General features: G+C 44.0%; 1 protein-coding gene across 3 annotated transcripts in view; it reads right to left on the bottom strand.

The window, feature by feature from the left end:
- NCOA3 (nuclear receptor coactivator 3) overlaps positions 1 to 27,321 on the bottom strand; it is a 111,254-nt gene that overhangs the window by 32,964 nt on the left and 50,969 nt on the right. The window contains exon 1 of one of the 3 annotated variants that reach the window (XM_083146427.1): positions 15,308 to 15,371. The exons of the other annotated variants lie outside the window; for them this stretch is intronic. The gene's annotated coding sequence lies outside the window, so the exon portion shown is untranslated. Of the gene's footprint in view, positions 1 to 15,307; positions 15,372 to 27,321 lie in introns of those variants that run through there. 3 annotated transcript variants of the gene reach the window in all.

Consider the following 27,321-nt stretch of genomic DNA (forward strand, 5'->3'; position numbering starts at 1 on the left):
ATAAACAAACCTTGCGTAAACAAACCTGTAAAAAATGTAACCTCATCACCACCACGATTCATCAGCAATATAATGCATAACTATCATTCTAGTCCAAAAGTAACATTCACAGGAGAAGTTCTGATTTTTGGGTGTGACTGGTTAGTAAACCAGTATGGTTCAGAGGTGTGGTAAAAATCCCAGCGATACCCCCAGTGAGGTACCGAAAAAAACAATTGCTGGTGAAAAGAGATGGTCAACATCCAAGTTTAAAACTTTGTACAGTACGGTTTGAGGTTTTATTTCTTTAATTTCCTTTCATTAACTAATACATGTAAAAAATAATGAGATTGGAGGGTTACCCAAGAGATTCATTTATACTTTGAAAAATTGAATATGCCCTTCACATAGTACTCTGTGGGGTGGTCTCGGAAGTTGGCACGCAAAGCTCCATATGCTGGCACATTTGACACCAACCCTCTGTTGACTTCCTAGGTTGACTTTCCTAAGCCAACTTCTGTGGTATAGATGCTATTAAAAAAAGATCTCCTCTAGGTTAAAAAATATTTGTGAGGGCATTTGCAGGAAGTTCACAGGGAGGTGGCGGGGTAATTGTATTAATTTAAAAAAATCCTTGAAAATGCTGTTTCTCGAAATATAAAAACCGGTAACAAAATAAATGTAAACCAAATTTCAGTAGAAACACCTGTTTACAAGTACAAATACTTTATAAAAAAAAAAATAGCAGAAAAAGTGGTGGCAATAATTAAAGAGAAACATTATGACATACAGTGTGTATATATATATATATATATATATATATATATGTATGCGCAGAGAAAGGTTCAGAGGGCGCTCTGAATAAATCAACAATTTACTTAAAAATATACAAATTTAATAAAATATTGATCAAATGATAAAAGTTCAATAGTACGATACTAATCAATCGTTCACAGGTATTGGATGTCAAGATCAACATATGGATGCATGCAGACCAACGTGTTTCGTCACATTCGTGACTTCATCGGGGGCAATAAAAACACCTTCTTAGTGGGAAATGTTGCTTATTCACAAGTATTCCCGAACTGGAGTTTATTGAAATTCAAAGAAAGAACTGTTGTACACCACTAATATAGGGTCCACTTTATAAGGGCACAGATATTCCTAAACTGGGGATTATCGAATTTTCAGAGAAAGAACTGTTGTACACCTAAAAAAAGGATCAATGATATAGGGTCCACTTCTTAGGGGCTGGATACGCTCAAATGTACTAAGAATTAATCTTAGCCAGCAACCGGACTTAATCCTTAACAAAGTGATGTGCACTGGGTGAAATCCAAACGTGTTGGGCTGCATGCATCCATATGTTGATCTGATTTATTCAGAGCGCCCCCTGAACCTTTCTCTGCATTTCTAAACCATTGGTCCTATCTAACAGGGGACCCCACAGAGGTGCTGCTCTATTTCTAGCAGTGCGCGCAAATAGGGGTACATACATACATATATATATATATATATATATACATATACATATATATATATATATATATATATATATATATATATATATATATACACATATACACACACACACACACACATACACATATATACACACACATACATACACACACACACACACAAAGAAATCCGTAAACCGCTAAAAGTTCCGTACACACGGTGCGACTGCAGCGGCACAAATCGCTGCACATGCCGCTCAGCACCCACGATCTGTGCAGAGCACGGCTTTGCCTATTGTTTTTAGCACTGTGCATCTCTGAGAGCGATAGACACAGGTGGGATCGTGCATCGCCATCACCCGGGGCCATACACAGAGCGTTCCGTGCTTCATTTCTAAGCGATCTAGTCAGTGTGTTAAGAAATGGGGTTAAAATCGCCCAGTGTGTATGCCCCAAACTAACTTCACACTTTCAATGTAATTTATATGCTTAGAAATATGGAGATTGTGATGTGGGGCAGAAAGTACAGCGTGACAATGCGAACACAGCCTGTAATTACAGCGCCTTATGAACAGGAAACTGCTTACTGCGAGGGCAACTGACTGCAAATGTAGATCTTCCACCCAATGACCTCATAAAGCTTTAAGCTTAAACTCTAATAACCGTCACCAGCATCACAGCAGCCAGTAGCACAGGTGAGCTCCACAAACTGGTTTATCATTACTACCCCAGGCCAAATAAACGTTGAGTCTTGTTTGGAGGATGTAATTAAATGTGCAAGCCTGAATAGCTACACAAATATTTTATCTTCATGTTAAAGCATGTCTTCCACACAGCACAAATTCATTATCTTCCCCTTTGGTGAGGTCATATATGTATTTTTACTACATTGCACCATCCATATGTAGTACGGGGAAACCATTGTGGCATTCTTTGTGACCAGCTTGTACATGCAAAACTAAGATTTTGCATTATGGGTCATTGCAATTATTGTGCGTGGCTACAGAGTTTTTTTTTTTGGTACTCTTTACCTAGAACGGCACCCATCGTGGTCATCGCGGGCATTGAATGCACTAAAAAAATCGGGTGCGACGCGACCGACGCGATGCCCGCGATTTCCCATAGGGAACAATGTTAAATTTCTCAATTGACCCGATTTTACTGTTCAATGCCTCAATTGACACGATTTTTCCATAGGAAACAATGTTAAATTGCCCACAGAGGCCAAATACCCACCCTGAAGTGTGAAATGGCCCCCACAATTGTTAACGCCACCCCACGATCAACGTGAACCCGAAGCGTGGCGAGCGCAGCGAGCCCACGAGGGGCGGCGGTACGCGTCCTACGACCTTTTCATACCCCCACTATCCACGTCGGCGTGGAGTTGAGAATAGAATAGTGTGGCGAGCGCAGCGAGCCACCGAGCCCGAAGCGTGGCGAGCCCCGCGAGGGGACGCGGATACCTGTGAAGCCCGCGAAGGGACGCGTTTACCTGTGAAGGTATCCGCGTCCGCTCGCCACGTTTCGGGCTCGGTGGCTCGCTACACTATTCTATTCTCAACTCCACGCCGACGTGGATAGTGGGGTATGAAAAGGTCGTAGGACGCGTACCGCTGCACTCGCCACGCTTCGGGTTGACGTTGATCGTGGGGTGGCGTTACCAATTGTGGGGGCCATTTCACACTTCAGGGTGGCTATTTGGCCTCTGTGGGCCATTTAACATTGTTTCCTATGGAAAAATCGTGTCAATTGAGGCATTGAACAGTAAAATCGGGTCAATTGCGAAATTTAACATTGTTCCCTATGGGAAATCGCGGGCATCGCGTCGCACCCGATTTTTAGTGCATTCAATGGCCGCGATTTTTTTACCTGCGATGCCCACGATCAAAATCGTGGGTGCGGTGCTAGGTAAAGAGTACCTTCTTTTTTTCTTTTAACATATACTCAGAGGTAGCGAGTTCAGGAACCGATGTGTACGCTCAGCGATTATTTACTATAACATAGTAACATACTGTAGCAGTTTAGGTTAAAAAAAAAGAAAAAAGAAGACATTCGTCTAAGTTCAAACTTTTTTTTCATTTTTATTGTGGTACCCATTAGAAATAAGGGTTCAGCTATTATCCCCATTGATATTACCTATTCTGGTTAAGCTTTGCTTCTATTGTTTATTGGATGTATTGCTGTAAGTTTTTTCTGATAAATACTTGTCTATATATTACTTGTCCAATATATATTAGACACACACACACACATTAAAAACAGACGCTGATGCTATAATTTACACACCACTGCATTCTTATTTTTTATTGGTCACAGACATGCGGCAGCTCATTATCTGTCAGCTGCCTCTACAGCTCTATAATTGTATTCTTTACCACAGTAAAAGCCCATACACACATGGTGATTTTGCCCAGCGTGTATGGACAGCGATGATGGGGGAAATAAAAAATATATATCACTGTGCTGAAAATTGCTCAGTGCACACACAATGGGGTGTATTCAATGCCGGGGTCGAACGGTGACAGCGAGCAGTGCTGTCTGCTTGAGGTCATCACTCGTCCGGTTAGTATTCACTGACCCCCCTGCATATGCCGATTCCACCTCGCTCCATTTTTGGAATGAGGGGGAATGGGCATATGCTGCCGCAGAAACAGCGAGACTCGTGGCTAAATGCAGCGGGCTCCCTGCATTAGCCATGAGCCTCGCTGTTTGGGGGAATCCTCGCTGTCCTGTGAAAGCAACGATTCCCCCGGAATACTCAATACGGTGAGCGGCCAGCAAGGGGGTTAAACAGCAAGGATCACTTGTTTTCAGCAATCCCCGCCGGCCGCATTGAATAGGGGTCATTATGTGATTTTTGCCCAGGGGTGGACGACTTTCCATAGCAGGACGTTATAGAAAGCCATCCACCCCATCGCTCATCTGCTGGGAATACCAGCAGATGGGTGGTCTGGCCAGTGATGATGAACACTAGGTAGCTTTTGAGCTGAATGCAATTCAAAACACAAATCTGAGCTGCTTTCAGCTAAAAGTCACCCTGTGTGTATGGGCCTTAACTCGGATTCCCTTAAATAAGATTTGACTTTAGGGAAAAAGACAGAAGTTACACAGTTCTAGGTCTGGCCACTTTAATCTGTTTCTCTGCAAAAAATTGCATCACTGAGAAAGATGTGTACGCTGGTGTGTTGTGCTTATGGAGGATGAAACCATTTCCCCCCCCACTATTCTGGCATCATTGCTCTTTTCTTCCCAGCCGAGCTTCTAGAACACCTTTGTTGTAACATTGAATCACTGTTGCGCCTTCTGAAACCCAATCTACCAAAATAACATCCTAGATATCAAAGAAAACAATCAACATGGCTTTATCATTGGATTTGCTTTGTAGATTTCCTTCATTCTTGGTGATGATGGCTTTCCAGTGCTCAGAATGGATTTTACCTTAAGATCGTACTGGAAGATCCAGGTTTCATCACAAGCAATAATTTTATCTAAAATATTAGAATCAGCTTGAATTTGTTCCAAATTGTCTGTACAGATTCAATTAGGATTTTCATTCTGCTTGGCAGTACAAAGCCTTGGAAACATCATAGCCCAAACTTTGCCATGTTAAGATCTGGGTGCAATCTGTGTGAGAGCAAACTACATCTATGATAGAGGGGTGAATCTTTAAAATGGTTTAGAGATAGCCAAGGTCAATGACCCCCAACTCCCTTTGTAACTTGGGCTGTATTTTTGACAATAGGAAAAAAGAGAGGTGTACCAGCGCTGGCTGTGCAAATATATAGACCAGACGGTTTCTCAAAAACTTGTTGACAATTTATTATACACAAATATAAAAACACATTAAATAAAATATATTATAGCTAGAGAGCACAGGATGTTTTGTCCAAACAATACGGAGCTCCACACATAGTGGCTTTACTGAATGAATTTATCAAATGAGGTGTATATTACCATCTGATGTGTGACTGGTTATTATACCAGAGGGGGGTGATGATGTAGTCCCGATATAAAAGTTTCCTTGTAGGAATATAGATGGTGGTCTCCCTATTTGGCGTCTTCTCCTTTAAGGCTGGAATGAATTAGGAATTTTGCAGAAATCCCATTATTTGTAATCCAATGAAATCAGGAGGTCATGGACGTCAGTGGGAGTGGGGGCATCACGTCAAGGCAGATGGATATTTTTCATTCAAAGTAGCTCAACGCGTTTCCCCGGATATTTACTGTCCGGCTTCCTCAGGAGCCGTACAGTAAGCTGAGGAAGCTGGACAGTAAACATCCGGGGAAACGCGTTGAGCTACTTTGAATGAAAAATATCCATCTGCGATGAAGTGATGCCCCCACTCCCATTGACGTCCATGACCTCCTGATTTCATTGGATTACAAATAATGGGATTTCTGTAAAATTCCTAATTCATTCCAGCCTTAAAGGAGAAGACGCCAAATAGGGAGACCACCATCCATATTCCTACAAGGGAACTTTATATCGGGACTACATCATCACCCCCCTCTGGTATAATAACCAGTCACACATCAGATGGTAATATACACCTCATTTGATAAATTCATTCAGTAAAGCCACTATTTGTGGAGCTCCGTATTGTTTGGACAAAACATCCTGTGCGCTCTAGCTATAATATATTTTATTTAATGTGTTTTTATATTTGTGTATAATAAATTGTCAAAAAGTTTTTGAGAAACCGTCTGGTCTATATATTTGCACAGCCAGCGCTGATACACCTCTCTTTTTTCCTATTATCTTACCATTTGGGCTTGACAACCCAGTACCAGCCGCTGTTGATAGCGCACCACTCAAACCCACTTCTTTGTATTTTTTACAAGTCTTGTTAGTTAAAACACCTTGTGTGCTTATGACGACGTCTCCTTGACAAAACACATTTAGGCGTGGCTGTGTGACACGAGTACGATCTACATGACCAGCGGTCTGCACTGTGAGCGGAGGAGAATGTTCCCAGTGTGCGGCGGTGTTCGTGGAGATGCCCGGCGTGGCGTGGTCTCGGAATCCCTAAGAGGAGAGGCCTGCTGTTTTCGCCATATTTGGTAGATATAAAACATGCAGTTCCAAGTCCACACCAGTGGAATTTTATGGTACGAGACCATTCTTCTGTTTTTTACTGCTATGTGTTTTTAAAGTAATTAAAATAGGATTTTGGGTACCTACCGGTAAATCCTTTTCTCGTAGTCCATATGGGATACTGGGTTGTATACTATGGGGTAGAGATCCTCCGCAGGAGAGACAGGCACATTAAAGCTTTTAGTGTGGGTGCACTGGCTCCTCCTCTCTACCCTCCCTCCACTAGTCAGTTAATGAAAAACTGTGCCGAAGGAGAGCTATGTGAGGAGGTATGTGAACAATAATTGTGGTGAGATTCTCACAGCACACCCAAACCAAAATTACAAAAGTAGGTGAGCCATAACAACACTTCTGGGATCACCAATAAACCTTAGAGAAGGTCTATATATATATATATATATAATAACAAGGCAACAAGCCTGAACAGTGTAAGGAACAGAACCATTACAGCAGAAAAAACGCACAGAGGCGGGCTCCCAGTATCCCATATGGACTACGAGAAAAGGATTTACCGGTAGGTACCCAAAATCCTATTTTCTCTACCGTCCAATGGGATACTGGGTTGTATACTATGGGGAGGTCCCAAAGCTACCAGAACGGGCGGGAACGTGCGGAGTCTGCTGTAAAACCGCTTGTCCGAACTGGGAATCCTCCCTGGCCAGGGTGTCAAATCTGTAAAACTTGACAAAAGTGTTACTCCCCGACCAAGTTGCGGCCCTGCACAGTTGCATGGCCGAGACACCTCGGGCAGCCGCCCAAGAGGTCCCAAGAGATCTGGTGGAATGGGCCTTTAATGCTTGGGGAAGGGCCAAACCAGCCGATGCATAGGACTGTTGTATAGTGCAACGAATCCAACGGGCTATGGTCCTGGTAGACGCAGGAGAACCCTTCTTTTGCGCATCCTACAAAATGAACAGGCTATCCGACTTGCGAAGTCTAGCCGTGCGTTTTACATACGCCTTAAGAGTATGCACCACATCCAAGGAAAGTGGAATATCAGGATGTACCGCGCTGGAAGGAACCACAATGGGTTGGTTCAAGTGGAAGGCGGACACAACCCTTTGGCAGGAACTGCGGCCTGGTCCTGAGTTCAGCCTTATCCTCGTGGAACACTAGGTAAGGACTCTGACAGGACAATGCCCCAAGCTCAGACACACGCCTGGCTGAGGCAAGGGCCAAAAGGACAACAGTCTTCCAAGTAAGGTGTTTGAATTTCACCTGTTCCAAGGGAACAAACCAGGCAGACTTGAGAAAGGTGAGGACCATATCCAAGTCCCAAGGCGCGGTAGCTGGCACAAAAGGAGGCTGAATCCTCAGCACCCCCTGCAGGAAGGTGTGGACCTCCGGCAACAGCGCCAGTTTCTTCTGAAAGAATACTGACAGAGCCGAGATCTGTACTTTCAAGGATCCCAACCGAAGGCCCCAATCCAAACCTGCTTGAAAGAATCTTAACAAATTGTTAAGACGAAATACCGCTGGCGGCAAGGCATTTCTTTCACACCAGGCTATATACTTCTTCCAGATTCCATGGTAGTGAGAAGCCGTGACTGGTTTCCTGGCACGCGTCATGGTTGTGATAACAGAGGGATGCAGGCCCTTAAGGCCTAATATCTGCCGCTCAACCTCCAGGCCGTCAAACGCAGCCGCGGTAAGTCCTGGAAGACAAACGGTCCCTGAAGGAGAAAATCTTCTCTTTGAGGAAGACGCCCCGGGTCCTCTACCAGCATGGCCTGAATGTCCCCGTACCAGGCCCTTCGAGGCCAGTCTGGAGCCACTAGAATGGCTTCTACTTTCTGGTGCCGGACCCTCTTTTTTTTTTTTTTTTTTTTTTTTAGCACCCTTGCCAGCAAGGGTAGCGGTGGGAACAGGTACACCAACTGGAAGTCCCATGTCCAAGTCAGGGCAACCACTACTGCTGCTCCTCGGTCCCTGGTCCGGGCACCGTACCTGTCCAGCTTGTGGTTCGACCGAGAGGTCATCAGGTCGATCTGAGGGAGCCCCCAAAGATCTACGAGGTCCTGGAACACCTGAGGGTGGAGTCCCCCCTCTCCGGGGTGGAGATCGTGACGACTGAGGCAGTCCGCCTCCCAGTTGTCGACTCCTGGAATAAATATTGCCGACAGGGCCTTTACATGGCGTTCTGCCCAGGAGAATATCCTGTTGGTTTCTCTCATACAGGGCATGCTCCTTGTCCCTCCTTGGCGGTTGATGTAAGCAACCGTAGTTGCATTGTCCGACTGGACCTGTACCGCCCTGCAGCATAGGCTCCGCCTGTAGGAGGGCATATTGAACAGCCCTCAGTTCCAGGTTGTTTATGTGCAACCTGGCTTCCATCGGAGACCAACGGCCTTGCAGGCGAACTCCCTGTATCACGGCTCCCCAACCCTGAGGCTGGCGTCCGTGGTGATCAGGACCCAGTCCTGAATCTGGAAGCAGCGACCCGCCAATAGGTTCTGCGAATCTAGTCACCACTGAAGGGAGATTCGGGTCTGTGCAGACAGGCAGATCCTTCTGTGCATCTGCTGAGGGGATCCCGACCACTTCGTGAGGATGTCCAGCTGAAAAATCCTGGAGTGGAACCTGGCATACTGGATGGCTTCGTAGGAAGCAACCATCTTGCCCAAGAGCCTCAGGCACAGGTGCACTGAGACCCAAGTACTTGATAGAACCTCTCTTACCAAGTCCTGCAAGGCTGAAGCCTTCTCGGGCGGCAGGAACACCTTCTGCTCCTCCGTGTCCAGAGTCATTCCCAGGAATACCATCTTCCGGCTCGGGATCAACGAGGATTTTGGTATATTTAAAATCCAGCCATGTTCCCTCAGCATCTGCATCGTCAGAGCTAACGCACTTCTCAGGGCCTCCTCCGAACCTGCCTTGATCAACAGGTCGTCCAGGTAGGGTATGACATTTACCCTCCAGAGCCTGAGAAGGAACATCATCTCTGCCATGAGCTTGGTAAAGACGCGCGGGGCAGTTGACAGCCCGAAAGGTAGCGCCTGGAACTGGTAATGGCTGTTTCCCACAGAAAATCTTAGGAAGACTTGATGGGGAGGCCAAATTGGGACGTGTAGATAGGCGTCCTTGACGTCCACAGCAGCCCTCTTTCCAGGGAGGCAATCACCGACCTGAGGGACCCCATTTTGAACACCTGCAGAGAGGGGTTCAGAGACTTTAAATTCAAAATGGACCTTACTGAACCATCTGGTTTGGGGACAAGGAACAGATTTGAGTAATAACCCTGACCTTGTTCCTGTCTTGGTACGGGTATTATTACCTCGGACAAGAGGAGCTTTTGAATGGCCCCCTGAAGGAGCGCCTGATCCTCCAATGAGGCTGGAAGGGCCGACTTGAAGTATCTTCGAGGAGGAGGCCCGGCAAACTCCAGCCTGTAGCCTGCTGAAATTAGATTCCTGGCCCAGGAGTCTAGGCAGGAGGCGTCCCACTCCTTGCTGAAGTGCGACAGACGGGCCCCCACCTCGAGATAGTCTCGTGGTGGGTGTACCCGTTCATGCTGCTGGCCTGGAGGCAGCAGGGGCGGTGGAACGGTCCTGATGGCCTGAGGGGTTGTGCTTTCTGAACTTCCCTCTTGTGCCTCTGCTAGCGTTAGAGGCGCCTCTGGCCTTAGGGCGGAACTTGGACCCGCGAAAGGACTGCTGGGAGGGTCCAGTGAAAAGGGCGTTTTGCTGCCGTGGGGGCTGATGGGAGGAAGGTGGATTTCCCTGCTGTAGCCTTAGAAATCCAATCATCCAGCTCACTGCCAAAGAGCCTTTCCCCGATGAAGGGTATGCTTTCCACACTCTTCTTGGAACCCACATCAGCCACCCACTGGCGCAACCACCGAGCCCGCCTAGCCGACACAGCCATAGCAAAATTCCGCGCATTTATAGCGCCCAATTCCTTTGCGCTTCGCACAATATCCGTGCGGTATCCTGAATGTGGCGCAGGTTTTCCCCAATCTGAGCCACGGACATGTCCCCCAACAAACCCTCTTGGATCTGCGTGGACCCAGTATAAATGGCCTTAGCCATCCAGCAACTTGCCAGTACCGGGCGTTGTGAAGCCCCGCTGGCCGAAACATAGACTTTAGCATTGCCTCAAGTCTCCTATCTGCACCATCCTTGAGTGTGGACACCCCAGGGACTGGTAACAGCACCTTCTTGGAAAGGCGTGAGACAGAGGAATCCACCGCTGGCGGTTCCTCCCTTTCTTCCTACCAGCAGGATCAAAAGGATATGCATTAGTGAAGCGCTTTGAAAGCTGGAATCTCTTTTCGGGGTTCTGCCAAGCACTCTTAAAAGCACTTTCTAACTCAGCCTGTTTTGGGAAGTACACCGGCTGTTTTCTCTGGGTCATGAAGAAGGAGTCTCCCTCAGAGGATTCCTCCATAGGAAGCTCTAACACCTCCCTAATGGCCTTAATCAGAGGCTCAGAGCCATGAGCCAAAGACTGCTCCTGAACAATCTCTTGTTCATTCTGCTCCTCTCCCTCATCAAGGATGTCATCATCATCATCGTCAGAATCAGGGGCCATTGCAGTAGCAGGCCGCTTAGGAGGTTGAGCAGGGGGAGGGGTGAGGGTATCAACCCTGGCAGACAACATGGCTAACTCCCTTTGTACCCTCTGCGTCTGCTGTGTATTGGCAGAGAGCTGGGAAGCAGCAGAGTCCATCAACGTTTTTATGCTGCTGGCCCAGGCAGGCTCCTGACTATCAGCCTGAGACCCATCCACAAGTTGTGGGGGCACCCCACTGACCTGAGAGGTCACTCCACTGGGTTGTGGAAGCATACACGGCTCACAGGTGACCTGTGACTGTGAAGCTGGTATAAACCTTGTGCTGCACACCATGCATGTTAGCTTTTTCACCATGATGAAGCAACAGGACACCCCCAGCAGCGTACCCACGCACACACATCAACACTCAAACTTATGTACTGTAATCTATCACAGTATAAGTGTAATTCAGCCTTGTTTAAAGACTATGTATGTGGACAAGTGGTTAACTAGCCAGTGGGGAGACTCAGAGCAATATTGAGGGGACCAGTACACCCAAAACCTTAACTCACGGATTGTAGTGAGCTGGTAGCACAAAACACACAGTGATATATATCAACACAGTGTAATAACAGAGCTAAGCAACGCTGCTGCGCTGTTAAACTTGCTGTCTCTGCTGCAAGGTCACATCCAACCACGCCGCTGAGGTGCTGTAATGGCGACCTCTGGAAGCGTGAAGAAGCAGGCAGCAGAGACAGAGCGCGCCCAGCAGAGCCTGGTCCCGCTCTGAGTGAAGCCCCGCCCCCTTTGCACGGAGCTGGCGCTTCCAGTATATTTATACTGGCATATGCATCGTTTTTCACATAAAATGCATCGTTTTCCACATAAAATGTTATAAAAACCTGCTGGGCATCCCTGGTGGTCCAGCGGCATTACCCTATGCCAGTCAGATGAGAGAGTTTCGCGCGGTCCCTGCGAGAGGGCCGCCGCTACTCCCGCCGCCATCTTGCCGCACGGAGCAGTTGGGGTGTCCCCTTGTGGGACCCCCAACCTGTACTCACCACAGACGTCTTCGGACCAGTCAGGGGGTGTGCGGCAGCTGGGGGGCCTGCTCGCTACAGCGCAATGCTGTGCGGTGACAGGCCCCAACTCAGGACAGATTGTCCTGCAGCAGGGTCGTCTCTGACCTTAAGAGGTCGTGGCCTGACCCTTCCCCTGACACCCTCGAAGTAGGACAGCTGCCTGGTCAAAGCAGCGCCCCAAAATAATAAACTAAATAAAACTTTGAAGAAAACTCTGGAGCATCCAGAAGCACTGCCTCTCCTGAGGCACATTTTTCTAAACTGACTAGTGGAGGGAGGGTAGAGAGGAGGAGCCAGTGCACCCACACTAAAAGCTTTAATGTGCCTGTCTCTCCTGCGGAGGATCTCTACCCCATAGTATACAACCCAGTATCCCATTGGACGGTAGAGAAAAGAAGTTTATTGCACTATGGAGGACCCCTCTCTCCATTTTCCAGATTGCCGATACCCACAGGACATGGGTAAATACAGTAGAAGGCGACGGTTACTGAATAAAAAAGACCAAGTGCTGATGAGCCTGGACTAAATGGTCTAGAACCATTGTTTGTGTTAAAGACTAACAGTTTTATACATATACACACACACAAACACACGTGCTTGTGTGGGTTTCCTCTGGGTACTTTGGTTTCCTCCCACAATCCAAAAATATACACATAAGTTAATTGGCTCACAACAAAATTGACCCTAGAATGTCTGTGCGTGTACATGTGATAGGGAATATAGATTGTAAGCTACACTGGAGCAGAGACTGATGTGAATGTTTAAATATACTCTGTAAAGTGCTGCAGAATATGTGTGCGCTACATAAAAAAAAAAACTTAATAACACACACACAGGGAGGCACACACACACACACACACACACACACACAGGGAGGCACGCACACACACACACGGAGGGAGGGGGAGAGAAAAAGAGAGAGAGAAAAAGAGAAAAAGAGAGAGAAAAAGAGAAAAAAAGAGAGAGAAAAAGAGAAAAAGAGAGAGAGAAAAAGAGAGAGAGAGAAAGAGAGAGAAAGTGAGAGAAAGACACCCCTTATATACACATTGTAGACTGGATCTCAGGGCGAATAAGTGCTGCAACCCAGAGCAACCAAATATATATTTTTTATTTTTTTTATTTAGCACTTAATAGAGGATAGCAGTAGCAGAACCCTTTCTGCAGTTTCACTAGTGTTCATAGTGGTCTCATTATGTGAGGGTTATGCTGTGTACACACGGTCCGATTTCCTTTCCGATGTTGGCGATATAGTCAACATCGGATCGGAAGCAGATCGCAAGGGTTTTAACACTTGCGATCCCGATCCGCGTTCACGTATCGCAAGCCAGAAAGTCTTGGCTGCCTTGACTATATAGTGCAGATCTGCACTATATAGTCAAGATTGTATGCAAATCGGATGTGCCTTGCGATCCGATCTGATCGTGGATCGCATCTTAAGGCACATCTGACCGTGTGTACACACCATTACCCTTTTAGACTCCTTACATAGTTTCTAATAATATTATAAACAACTCAAATAAGTATTTTGCGTTCACTCAAAACAGTTGCTGCATACTACACCAAAATCAAGGGCACTGCATTCCACACGGTTAAAAAAGGAAGAACAAAACAAAAAAAAAACTATGCCTCAAAGTGACCTTTGCCACATCCGCTCCAACACCCAGCTGATAAATCCCAGTCTCATACAACACCCAGGGAGGAGGCTTTATCACATGTAGATGCGTTTATCCAGCAGCTGAACACAACACAAATAAGGCATAAAGACAATGGTAAAGTGAAATTCCTGCCTGGGTGTGCCTTTATTAATGTATCATAACAGTACATATAAGGGAAAATACAAGGGTTAAATTAAGGATAAGCAGGAAGAGGAAAATAAAATGTGTCCTCAAAAACTAGGAATCCCTATGGACACTGGAAATGTGACAGGTCAGCGGGAACCCTGAATTTGCCTTCATGAGGAAAAAAAAAAATACAGAACAAAGTGTTGTTTCTTTATAATGCTGAATACGTCACAAGAATTGACATCTTTTTAGGACATCGTGCACAAATCTCCAACAGGAAACAACAAACAAAACTAAAATATGATTGGCCATTATATGTTGCCATATTTATTTATTTACAGTTTCTTATATAGCGCAGCAGATTCTGTTGCGCTTTACAATAATAGACAGTGATAAAACAAACTGGGTAACAACATACAGACTTGGAGGTAGGAGGGCCCTGCTGCAAGATTACAATCTATAGGGACATAGGAGGGAAACACAAGGACAGGCACCAGTAATAGCATAGCAGTCCCACCAAGTTACAAGTCCAGAAGGGAAGCTATATAATACAGAAGTGCCTCAGAGGGTTATGCGTGTAGAACTTAAATATGAGAGGCTTGCCTGAAGAGGTGAGTTTTCAGGGAAAACTTGAAAGTTTGGAGGCTAGTGGAGAGTGTTATTGTGCGTGGAAGGGCATTCCATAGGATGGGAGCAGCCTGATGAAAGTCCTGTAATAGTGAATGAGAGCTGGTGATCCGTGCAGAAGAGAGACGCAGATCTTGTGCAGAGCGGAGGGGCCGAGATGGGAGATATTTTGTGATAAGTAGAGAGATATATGTTGGTGCAGTATGGTAATAGCTTTATATGCTAGTAGAAGTGTTTTATATGGAATACGGTAAGATACAGGCAACCAAAGGAGGAACTGGCAGAGCGGATCAGCAGACGATGAGTGTCTTGCAAGGAAGATCAGCCTAGCAGCAGCATTTAAAATGGATTGCAGCTATACCTGCAAACGGCTGAAGACTTGTGTGTTGTCCAAATAAAACAACATTAAAAAATGAATGTAATATTAATAAATTAAAACCAAGACATGATTTGCAAGTGAAAGGTCAGGTATTTGTTGAAATAACGTATTTAATAAAATTAACACCACTGTATGGTTTTAAAGACATAAGGCCAGGAATCCATGTAGCTATAAACAAACATGTACTGCAGGCAGTGTCTAGAGGTGGGGATGAGCGCAGACCAATATTCAAATAGGGGGAGTCATACCAACTGCCACTCTAAACACTGCCACCCGGGATTCACCGCCAGTCGGTGTAGCTCCTTTATATGAATTCTGAATTGTGCGGCAGCCCACCCCTGGAGCCAACATGAACTGCAGGCATAAACTGCCTTCAACAGTGGTACCCAACTCAACTTCCTTGAATGACTAACCTACTGTAACCAGGAGAGTGCTGCGTCCAATGAAGTGTACTCTAAACAGAATTGCACCCAGGCGGAAGATCGCAAGTTCTTTCCCACCTAAAAATAATCAAAGACCAAATAAACCAAGAGGAACCATAACATAAATGTACACGTACACACGTACACACACACACACACACACACAAAAACACAAACCTGACAATAATTTGGCCGAATCGGAGTAACATTTCTTCCAAATCATTCAAATCATCCAGTGTGTACGCACTACAGACATTTATCTATATAATAAGTTGAAGAATCTGTGTGCGTGTGTGCGTGTCCGTCGCATTGCGGACACACCGTGGCACTCAGAGACACCAAATTCAGCAACAAGATACCTCTGGACCCGGTGGTGTGCACCTCGAAGCCGTTTTTGGGAAATTTCACTTAGAAATTTAAAAAACACCAAGTTTTAATTTACCTTCATTGATGTTCTGGGGAAAAGATCGATGATCTGGGAAACCGTTTGCAAAGGAACAAATCCACACCTGATTTCATTGCTGTCATTGAGTATGAATGACACATTCTAACATTATGGTGAAGGCTTTAAACAATTAGGAAATAATTGAGGATATACATAGACCACACACACACACACACAGTACACCACATACGCGCACACAGCACACAACACACACATTTATACGTAGAGCACCTCACACACTTACACATTGGACAGATACACACACAACACACCACATGCAGTACAATACAAATCCATACACACTACAACACACACCCAAAAACAGTACAATAAACACACAGAACACACACACTTAAACATTGCCAGGATACGCAAAGCACACTACACACACATATATACGTAGCACACATCACAAACTTATACATTCGGCAGATACACACAACACAACACAACACTCACAGTACAACACACACCCACATTCACTACAACACACACCCAAAAACAGTACAATACACAAAACACACACTTAAACATTGCACAGATACACACAGCACACTACACACACACAGATTTATACACAGCACACCTTACGCACTTACACATAGGGCAGATACACACAACACACACACATAACATACCTCTAACAGCACAACACACACCCACATTCACCACACACACCCAAAAAACAGTACGACACACACAAAAGCACACACTTAAACATTGCACAGATACACAAAGACACAACACACAAATACTGTATATACGTAGCACACCTCACACACTTACGCATTGGACAGATACATACAATACAACACACACAACCACATACACTACAACACACACACACACACAAACAGTACAACACACACAAACACAAAGAACACATAAAAAATTATTTGCCGTTTATTTAACCGTCTGTACCGGCAAATAAAAACTGTACCTAATGTATCGTTTCTACTTTGTTCCCCATATCCGTCTCTCCAGTCCTCCAGCCTGTCACTGCGCTCCCCGGCCAGTTGCACTGAGAAATATTTGTCCTGGCCAATGCACCCATTGATCAATACAAAGTGGGTACACTGCACTCACCCTGTTAGTCAGTTGGATATCAGGCACTGCTCTGCCTTAAGGGTTTCCCAGACTCTTTTGGTTCATAGATAATGTTTGGTCGATGGGCATGAGCGCTGCATGTATTTGTTTGAATGTTATGAGTGTAAGAAGTTGAAGAATAAGAATGAGATGAAGATTTGTCACGTTATAGTGTACAATTTACTCAATAAATCGTGAAAAAAATATGTGTACATAGAAGTACAGTACAATCAAGAAATGAAAGGTATGGATATTGTGGGCATAACTGGTGTTTGGTACACCTACAGGGGGTCCCCAGTTGATGAGAAATTCTCACTACAGTGTCACCGTAGGGGGATTTCCAATTGGGGTTCAGGTGGTCATTTAGGGACCCCTTAACAATCCCGTTGGTCTCTTCTCCTGGAGCCTACGGTCTCCCTCAGTGATTGACTATCATTAAGGGAGACTGTAAGCTCAAGGAGAAGAGACCTACAGGATTGTAAAGGGTCCCTAAAAGACCACCTGGACCCCAATTGGGAATCCCCCTATGGTGACACTGTGACCGTGACACTGTAGTGAAAATCCCATCAATTGAGGGCCCCCTGTAGGTGTAACAAACACCAATTATGCCCACAATATCCATACCCCCCACCTATAGATTTGTTTCACAACCCACCCCATCCAAACAATTATCAGTTTGAATCAGAACTTATTTTTTAATCCTACTTTCACATTTCTTGATTGTACTTCTTTGTACACTTACATTTTTTTCACGATTTATTGAGTAAATTGTACACTTTGTAACATGGCAATTCTTTTTCTCAGTCTTATTCTTCAACTTCTTAAACTCCAAACCTTATCAATGCATCCATTGATGATTGTGATGGCTGGATCAGTGGATTGGCCCGGCGGGTGTAAGGAAGAATTTGGCCCATTGCACCCATTCCCAGTGGTGCATTACAGTGGTGCGGATAGTGTGCGTCGCGTCATGACATCATGTGGCCAGGCCCGTGGACCTGCTCCCACACTCAGGGGCTGCCCCACTGTTTGGTAGAGATGCTCGGTGCATGTGCTTTACAGATCCCCAGACCTCAGAGACTGCTGCAGGCAGGTTCGGTGAGGGGAGTGGCAGTGGCAGGGAGCAGTGAATTTTTAATTAATTATGGCGCGGTAAGTAACGCCCACACCGGACCCCACGCACTCAGCGCCTGTAATTACACACCCTAGAAACTGTACCATTGAAAGTATAGAAATTGGTGTGGACATGTCCCTTTCTGATTTTGTACCGATTTCGGTGCTTATGTAATATCTGGAGTCCTGTTTTTCTTATGAGACCGCGTCCCCTCGCGGGGCTCGCTGCGCTCACCACGCTTCGGGCACGGTGGCTCGCTGCGCTCGCCACACTATATAAAATCAACTCCATGCATAGTTGGATAGTAGGGGTATGAAAAAATGGGGTGCATTTAACATGGGAGTCCAGATAATACATAAGTAACCCGATTTCTGACCCTCAGATGTTGGAGGATAGGTCATACAGTAGGTGCTAAATCTCAGGAGTGGATGTGGAATTCATCAACACATACAAGTTTTCAACTCAGGAGAGTTGTGTTTCAAACAACAACACAACACCTGATTTCATTGCCATCATTGAGTATCAATGCAAACACATTCTAACATTATGGTGGAATCTATAACAAATTACAATCTTAGGTCTTTGTCACAGCATACTGTAAGATGACATTTTTCAGCAATTTTGGAAATAAAGAAACCCCAAGGTTTTCCCGGGCAACGCCGGGCGGGTCAGCTAGTACATAATATATCATTAGCGATCAAACTACATATGCTAGATTGTTCAGTCTTTATTGCAAAGTATGTATCTACTATATTGTTTGTCTGGGAGTTCAAGAAAAATGGTTCCATTGTATAATTTTCCCCATCTTCTACTGTGTACCCAGCTTTAAAAACTACACCTGCACAACCAGAGAACACAAAACATATAACAGTACATAAGCCAGCCTCCAGACTTGGGGTCTACATAAGCTATAGAAAGAAAAAGATTAGGTGATTCCACACTGGTCTTATCATTTGGTTACACAAATTACTTAACTAAAGCAAAACAAGTTTAAGGTTTCCTATAGAAGGAAATTCCAAATATTTAGTAGGTGGTTGGTGGTGTTCCCTTGAGTCAGTATAAGAGCACGAGGTCTTAGGAAGGCAGATTACTATTTTTGGGCCACACTTACGAATATGAAAACATACACGTTAAAGTATACCTTAAAAAGTATTGCGCTAAAAATGGATTAAGTTGGGTATTACCAACAAACAGAGGGAAAAACATATGATTGGGCAAAAATATTATAAAAGGAATAACGTATATGTATCTAATGTGGCCTTAACAGGAATAAAGCAAGGTTTCCCTAAAAAGAGCAAGACCACAATGATACATAGAAATTAGGTAACTTTACAGGAACAAAAGGAATGCTATGAAGGACCCAACACAATGCTCTGTTAGAATTCTTTGACTAGTTGGTATAACTTTTTTATGTAAGCATCTTTGTTTAATATGCATGTTAAATTGTTGAACACAGAAACAATGTTAACGAATAATGGAAAGGTCACTGGATGTTTACTATTCATACATGATAAAAAAATAAAAAAAAAACCACATCAGCAGGTAAAAGCACAAAAAGATGGTATCATTTTTCACATTCATACCCCTTTTCCACTAGTAAAAATACCCCAGGATTTTGCTATTGAAAACACATCCTATTCTCCTGGGTCGATGCGATGCGATGCAATGCAATAACTGGTGCTGGAGATGCTCTCTTCTCCCAGGTCCCACTCAGGATCCACCTCTGGTGACATCACCCGCTTGGGACGCTAGTGGAAAATAGTTCACAAGCCGGGTTGCACTCCTGGGTTGGAGGTGGGTACAAAATCTCGGGTGCGACCCGGCTTGTGTAGTTGAAAAGGGGTATTACATATATGTAGAGGATCACATTATTAGGACACAAAATACAGTGACATCAGCAAGACAACAGATTATAACATAACATGAATATAAAAGATGTATAATGATTAGTATGACATGTGGTAGATGATCATGGACATAGAGATCAGAATGAAGTGGACACCTGTTTCTGCTGCCTCCCTGTGATCTAAATAGATGTGAATAGAGCAGTGGCTCCCAAACTGTGCCTAGGCTCCCTGTGTGCCTCAGGACCCTTGCAGGGGTGCCTTGGGTTGGTGGTTCAGGAGCAATGAAAAAAAAATTTGGGTCGTTGTAATAGGCAAAACCAGTGCTGGTGGTTGCCTATCATAAACTATGTCAACAAACATAAGTAAATCCTGTCCCTCTACACATAAATAAACCAAAGGATGACATATACTGTAAAACACAATTTATTTAATTGAATCTTGAGAAATTTAGGAGGGAAAAAAATTATCTTTTTATCCAAGGGACGCTGTGAAAACAATTTTTGATACTCCATGGTGCGGTGACCCACTCGAATAGAGGAAAATCAGATAGTGGTGAATCTGCTTATGGTCAATATTGGATAGCAAAAAACAAACACTAAACAACTTTGGAAAGCCCAGTGCAGGGTTCAATAACATTATAGTGACTCAACAACCTGATAAAAACCAGCAATAAAGGTAACAGTGGTAGAAATAAAAGGTATGACATAGAAGATTATTAACTGCAATTTAAACTTGATAAAAGTATTCCAATTGAAATACAAGTCAGGTGCACAATAGCATCATTTTAAAAAATCTATAGGCCCATACATCTATGCAAGCCATGTCGTATGACAATCTTCTCATGTGGGGAGTATTTTTGCTGAAAAATGCATTGTAGTTGCAACACAATGCGACTACGATTCACAAGAACACTGTACTGACTGAATTGATATATGACACTTGTAGGTCTGTGTGCAGCGGAGTCTCTGAATTGCTCTATGACGTGCTACAATGTAGAAGCCGCAGGCTTTGTTCTGTATAGCGTAGTGTTCATTCTAGCACCCACTATATTTGAAAACCCATGTACGGTAGTTCCTCTTCCCTGTCTGGGGTGTCACTGTCTGCTGTGGTGTTTCTAGGGCAGATCTAGTTTGCATATCAGTGCTGATATACAGACCACATTGTGCTAGAAGCACTACAGCAGGCAGCGACACCCCAGGCAGGGAAGAGGAACTGCATGGGTTTTCAAATATGGCGGGTGCTAGAATGAACACTAATAGCGTCACACAATATAAAAGTTTCACATATTAAAATAATTAGCACAGACTCCTCGAGCAAACTATTTGCATTGTGTTGAAACTGACGCATTCTCTGCAAAAAAAAAAAAAAAGAAGACGCCCAGCATTCGCAAGCAGATCCTGTTCAACGCTGTCACCTCGCGCTTCATGGCATATTAAGGCTAGATATAGGTCACATCTGTATGTGGATACATAAAAGTAGAAGTCTCAGGTTCAGAGGTCAGTCGAGGCACAGACAGGCCCCCTGTGAACAACATGCGTTTCACCAGATGACTTGTTCACAAAATTCCCAGCTAACTCCTATATTCCCAGCTAACTCCTATATTTATTTACAAGTAACCCCATCATCAAGCTAAGCTGCTGAAGTTGACCGATATGATAGGTCAATATGCATCCTGCATCAGCATTTACATGGGGCGGTGCTATAACTGGCCAATCTGATAAAGCTAGGTCACTTTGTAAGTTTGATAGATGGGACATTCTCCCATTCCACAGCCGGCTATCATGGTTTCCATAGCAACAGTTAAAGCCGGCCAATCTAAAGGGGGCGAGGTAGTTCCATCATGCTGTTCTATAAAATTTGATGGGCAGGAAGTTTGCATAATCAGCTTATATGAGACCTCAGTTCTTCTATTTCCCCAAATATTACATAAAGGAGTCTAAAAGTTACTCAAATGAACCCAGGTTCTGGAAAGGTTACCAGCTTAATAGTAAAATGTGAAGGGAAGCTGAAAACATCCATATTTAGTCAGAGTTTGTGTAAAATTCCCCATGCAGCAACCAGTCAGGGATTTTCATTCTTGTGGTTCAATCATAATTACTACGGGCCTGTGCCCAAAAAAAAGAAGAAAAAAAAAAATGATGAAAGACCTGGCCTCCGTGCCATTATACAAATGAATTTATATGAAATTAAAAAAATATGGACTTACACTGCATTTAAAAGCAAGTTATGACAATTGATTAAAAATTGTCCCATAGCAGACTAATGAAAATAAAGTTACAGCCCAAAAAGAACGGCTCATATGTACCAGCAGTATACAGGCGTCTGTATATAAAATACATGATCACGCATGTGTAGAAGTACTTCTCATATACATGATAAGCCAAGACCCAAATATCCAGACGACCAGTCACAGCAATCTATTATGGGATGATCTGGTGAATCTTTCTTCTGCACAGACACAGGACAGGAAAGTACTGGAATCTATAGAATCCTCATCTTCCCACCCATGAGACCCATGAATGTCAAATTACTATTAAATAAAAATAAAAGCTTCAAAAGCTAAATCGACGGATCGGGCTAAGAAATGTATACAACAGAATCATGGGCGTGGTGGGAGAATAAAATAGTGTGCCGAGCGCAGCGAGGCACCGTGCCCGAAGCATTGCGAGCGAAGCATACATTAGAGTATGCATGGTAGCATTCCTCCTTGGTTTTGTGTAAAGGTGGCCATACGCTACTCCGACTTCTTACAGTAGTGTACAGCCAGCTAATCCCCATTGATCACCCTTTTGCATGTGATATATCGCCGTAGGGTCACAAAACGTGATTCCCCAACAGAAGGCGCCGTGACGGGACAGAACATCAGAGAAGTCCACAACCCTCACACTAACCACTAGTCTCTCTCAGGCTATTTTGTGGGGTAGAGGACAACACGTGTAAGCCACGCACAGGCAAATGTTTACACCACAAATATATTCTCGGTCACTGTTAACTGAAGTAGCATTCACTACTTGAAGAAGTAAATTCAACTTTTGAGAAACACAGCAATATAGAACATTCCTAATGTCTGGGTTCCCAATACATTTTAAGATTACTACTGACAGCAAAGCAGTTTAACATAGCAGTTTGGGGGTCTATTTACTAGGCCTTGGAGATAGGATCTAATTGGCTGGTTTGAAAAATGACAGGGGCTGGTTGGTACTTTTTTTTCTAACTGCCTTGTTACAGGCTGTAACAAGGGTATGCAGTTAGTGGATAGACAATGTCGACGTGGATACCAAACAAATAAGGTCAACATACCTTTGGTCGACACTGCCAGAAGATTGACACAATCTTCTGGCAAACATGAGTTTTCATGATTTAAAAAATGTCAGTTAGGAGCTGATTGGCTGGATGTTTCTCACTCTTAAAACCTTGCGTTTATCTCTTTTTAAGGCTGAATACATCTGCCTGTAACTATGCAGTTACGAGCTGGTTGACTGGGACCTAGGGCGCCCTGCTCCAGACAAACCCATCTCACTCACTATGAAAGCATTCCACAGGCACAGGAAACACAGCTATAGGAGAAGAGGACCACAGGAAGACTAATCTAAAGGCCCCATACACTAGCCTGATTTGGGATGATTTGACCCGATCCAGACGGATACTGCGATACATCACAGTAGTGTACGGCCAGCTTTACTCAGGGTACATTGCTATACAGGAAACAGACTAAATTTTCAGTTTTCATATTAATGAACATTCAGGAATTCTCACATGATGCACCCATAGTCTGCAGACATATGCTCTCCATGTGTGAGTATACTAAACTGCTTGAATCTGTGAGGTGACTAAAAGGCCTGTTAGCGTTGATGGATGTCAGCTGTCATACGATCCAGCCAAATAGACAGTTTTTTTTCTTTTCTTCATAAACCACAGCTGAAGCACAGATAGAAGAGGGGGAAAGGCATAATTCCAGCAGTCGCACGTAATGCATTATATATGGTAAAATCTACCAGGTCACAAGTTTACAGATTTCTACTATTAAACATAGACGAGGGGCCCCAGCTACACAAAAAAGGAACAGAACTAGAGCACAGACATTACTTTTCTACTTCAGTCAGTGGTGGTTACCGTGACACTGGAGCAATCACTGTGTCTTGCTCCAGAAGATCATTAACCCGTTCTTCACCACAATAAAAGGTGCTGTGTAAGACTAAAGAACCACACACACACACATACCATTCCATATGAAGACTCCCGCCAGAGACACACAGAGGCAGATTTAATTTGCTACACAGTTCAAAGAAACCATGTGCTGTTCTGTACATCACTGCGGTCCTGGCTCTGCTTACTGCCCATCACTTGATCAGGTCCATGCAGAGCGCACTGTGGCACCAGTGAGGGTTTGTTTTACAATAGGCGAGGAATTTCATGAATTGGGGAGGGGAGCGGGTAGATGTGGCATTTACAGGTCTGTGAGAAGGCCCTCAGCTTATTCTGCCAACGAAAAAATGACAACTGATAATGGAGGTGAAAGATCAGTTCGAGTCATTAGTCAAGCATACATGATAGACCTTACATTCATATTTCTACAGTACCTAGACGTACTCTGACCAATGTAATGAACATACTCACACATAAAAGGGACATATAAAAGTAAATACTTAGGTCCTCTCAATAATACATTAACGAGTGCTGGAGTGGGCAACCTAGAGCTACTCAAATCAGTGATCTGTTATATGTCAAACAATTCCAGTATTCATGGATGTCTGTCTAGTCACAAGAACTCTGACTTGCTTGCCCCTCTGCAATGCCGTTTGTATCACACTAGGGCACAGAACAGTATTGCAGACCCAGGTTTGGGGGATTTCGGCTTGAACACCGGGAGGGATGCAAGCAAAATCCACTAGTGGGACTTAACGGCATGCTGATTTGAATTGCACTATTCATGATGCTAAAAAATGAATCTATCCCATGCAGGTAACAAATACCCAACTCGCTACTTTTTTTGCTAACAATTTTTATACATAAATAAACTTTTTTTTCCTACTACCTATGCAACTGGCCTCTAAGGTACTTGAGTAGGACCACTAGAAGGCCACTGGGCTACTTACCTTTAAGCTAAATATTATTGTGTTCTACAGAACGGCCAGTATTATGATCGGTGTGTCATTTAAGTAAATCTCGTAAAAGGTCAGGAAAAAAAAATGGCTCGTAAGTGATAAACTAGTGGCCGTCTACTTCACGAATTGATGGATCTTTTTAGGCTGTACTTTGATTTTATAGGTGATAATGCACCAGCCAATCAGCTCCTGTCCTTTTACAAACCCAGCCTGTAACTTGACAGTTGGGAGTTGATCACTGGTGAATTATCACCTTCCACCCGTCTTAATAAATCTGCCCCTTTGTGCACTCTTCCAACAAGAATGTTCTTGAGCAAGGTTCTACCAAACTATTTATTTACCTTGCATGTACCCTTTTTATCTTCATCTCCAGCCCAGGATTTGGGATCATTGTAATGCCATACAAACATAAGGCCTCAAACACTGATCACTCACTGTCTAGTGAGTAAAGTTACTCACAATGACCAACATGATTAGGAGGTCAACTTAAAGTGCATTTATCTTCTGACAAAGAACAGTATAGACATATATATGGTGCCTGCATTAGGAGGAGATGCCTGTCCTGATATGCCGTGTGGAGCATTATGGGGTTGCTTCAGGTAGGCATCTCTTTAGATATATGTGAGTAAGGAGCCATTATCATGTGGCTCTCTGCTAGTTAATCATGGACCCAGAATTGGGTAGCATGGGTGTGGGGTTTGGTTCCCCCTGGCTTGGTTTGGTTCTATGGCTCATTATTACATTCTATCTAACACTAGTCTTTTCACCAACACTATTTAAGATTTTAAATTGCATTCACTATTTTTGTATCACTTTCTGTAGAATAGCTCTTTAATATTTATTAACTCTATAGTTTTTTTCACGTGTGCTGCTCTGGGCTTTTGCTGATTTTTTGGGGTGCCACACCCCACATCTAGATAGAGCAATAGGGACCCCGAATACACAGAGAAGCCTTGACGATGGCTTAGGGGCTAATTCATAAATTTGCGCAAATATACGTAACCAAGATCTCAGCATTATACTATTATATAATGTTAAAATCTTGTTACCGATATTATTCAGTGTGCTGGGGGGAACTGTATATTTCTCTTACAGAACAATACAGCACAGGTTTGATGAATGTGTCTACACATTGAACACATTCAAACAATTGTATTACCCATGTACATTACAACAAATTGGAAATTATTGGTGGCAGACACAGGAGATACAATCCCCTTATATTTACAGCCAGTATTCCCTGCAAACATTATGTTGCAATAAAAATAAAATACTTTTACTAAGTGAATATACATGATGTTAAGTCCTCATACCCACCAGCAGCAATGATCAAACAGCCTCACTGAAGTACATGCATTGATACTGAAGGTTTAAATAGAACAGTTCCAATATAAAAGCCATAAAGAATGTTTCAAAACAGGTGGTGCTAAATAAATCGGTACCTACAGTATATTACCTATGTCATTAACAGCACAGTGGGCCTAGGGAGTAGACTCGCCTCTTGGCGGTTGCGATCCAGACCAACAGGTGCTAAACTCCCATGTGGGGGTCCTCAACCCCCTTAGGAGGGAGAATAGAACCTGTGTGTGTCAAGCTAGGCAAAACACAGAGCCCGCAAGGGGCTATTTTACACTCCCCCGCCCCAGTCGGAATACTGGTGGCCGGGGTTCCAATGTCTGTATACGGACCGCCAAGATCCCGACCGTCGGCGAGTCATACCGAACTACTCATGGCATGATGAAGACGTGAGTTTGGGTCCTAATATTAAGCAGAAAAAAATAAAAAAGGGCTCTTCCATCTTTTATGTCCAAAATATTAGCTGTATGCAATCCTTTTGCAATGCATACACTGTGTCATATGCGGTTCTAGTCACGCCTGCCAGGAGGCTTGGCAATGCGATAAATATATAGTACAGCCCATGCAATCTTCAGGCTCCAATTCTCACAGAACCACACAACGCATCAGATGTAAAAAAAAAATGCGATTTGGACACTTTTTATCCTATTTATCGTATGACCAAATCACCATGAAATCGCCCTAGTGTAAGGGTTCCTTTAAAAATTTGGCATGTGCTGCTCCCTTTCTCTGGAATTCTCTGCCATTCCTTATCAGACCCTCCACCTCCCTACAAAACTTCAAACAGGTTCTAAAGACCAACTTCTTCATCAAACCCAGTCAAATCTCTGCCTATCAAATGGCACAAATGCATCATAGCACAAACATTAGAAAACACACCACATGCTCATGTAAGGAGCATGCTGCAGAAGTTGCAGAATGGACTCCCGCAATTGTGAATCAATCCAAATCTTGCGATAAGATCTGGTGCAGTGTCAGAAAGTTGACAACACAGTTATTTGTACTTGCATGGATCTCCCAAAAAGCCAGTAACATCAAATAAATAAGGCTTTCAG

Source organism: Crinia signifera, chromosome 6 (assembly GCF_055691185.1).
Source record: "Crinia signifera chromosome 6, ASM5569118v1, whole genome shotgun sequence".
Lineage (NCBI taxonomy): Eukaryota > Metazoa > Chordata > Amphibia > Anura > Myobatrachidae > Crinia > Crinia signifera.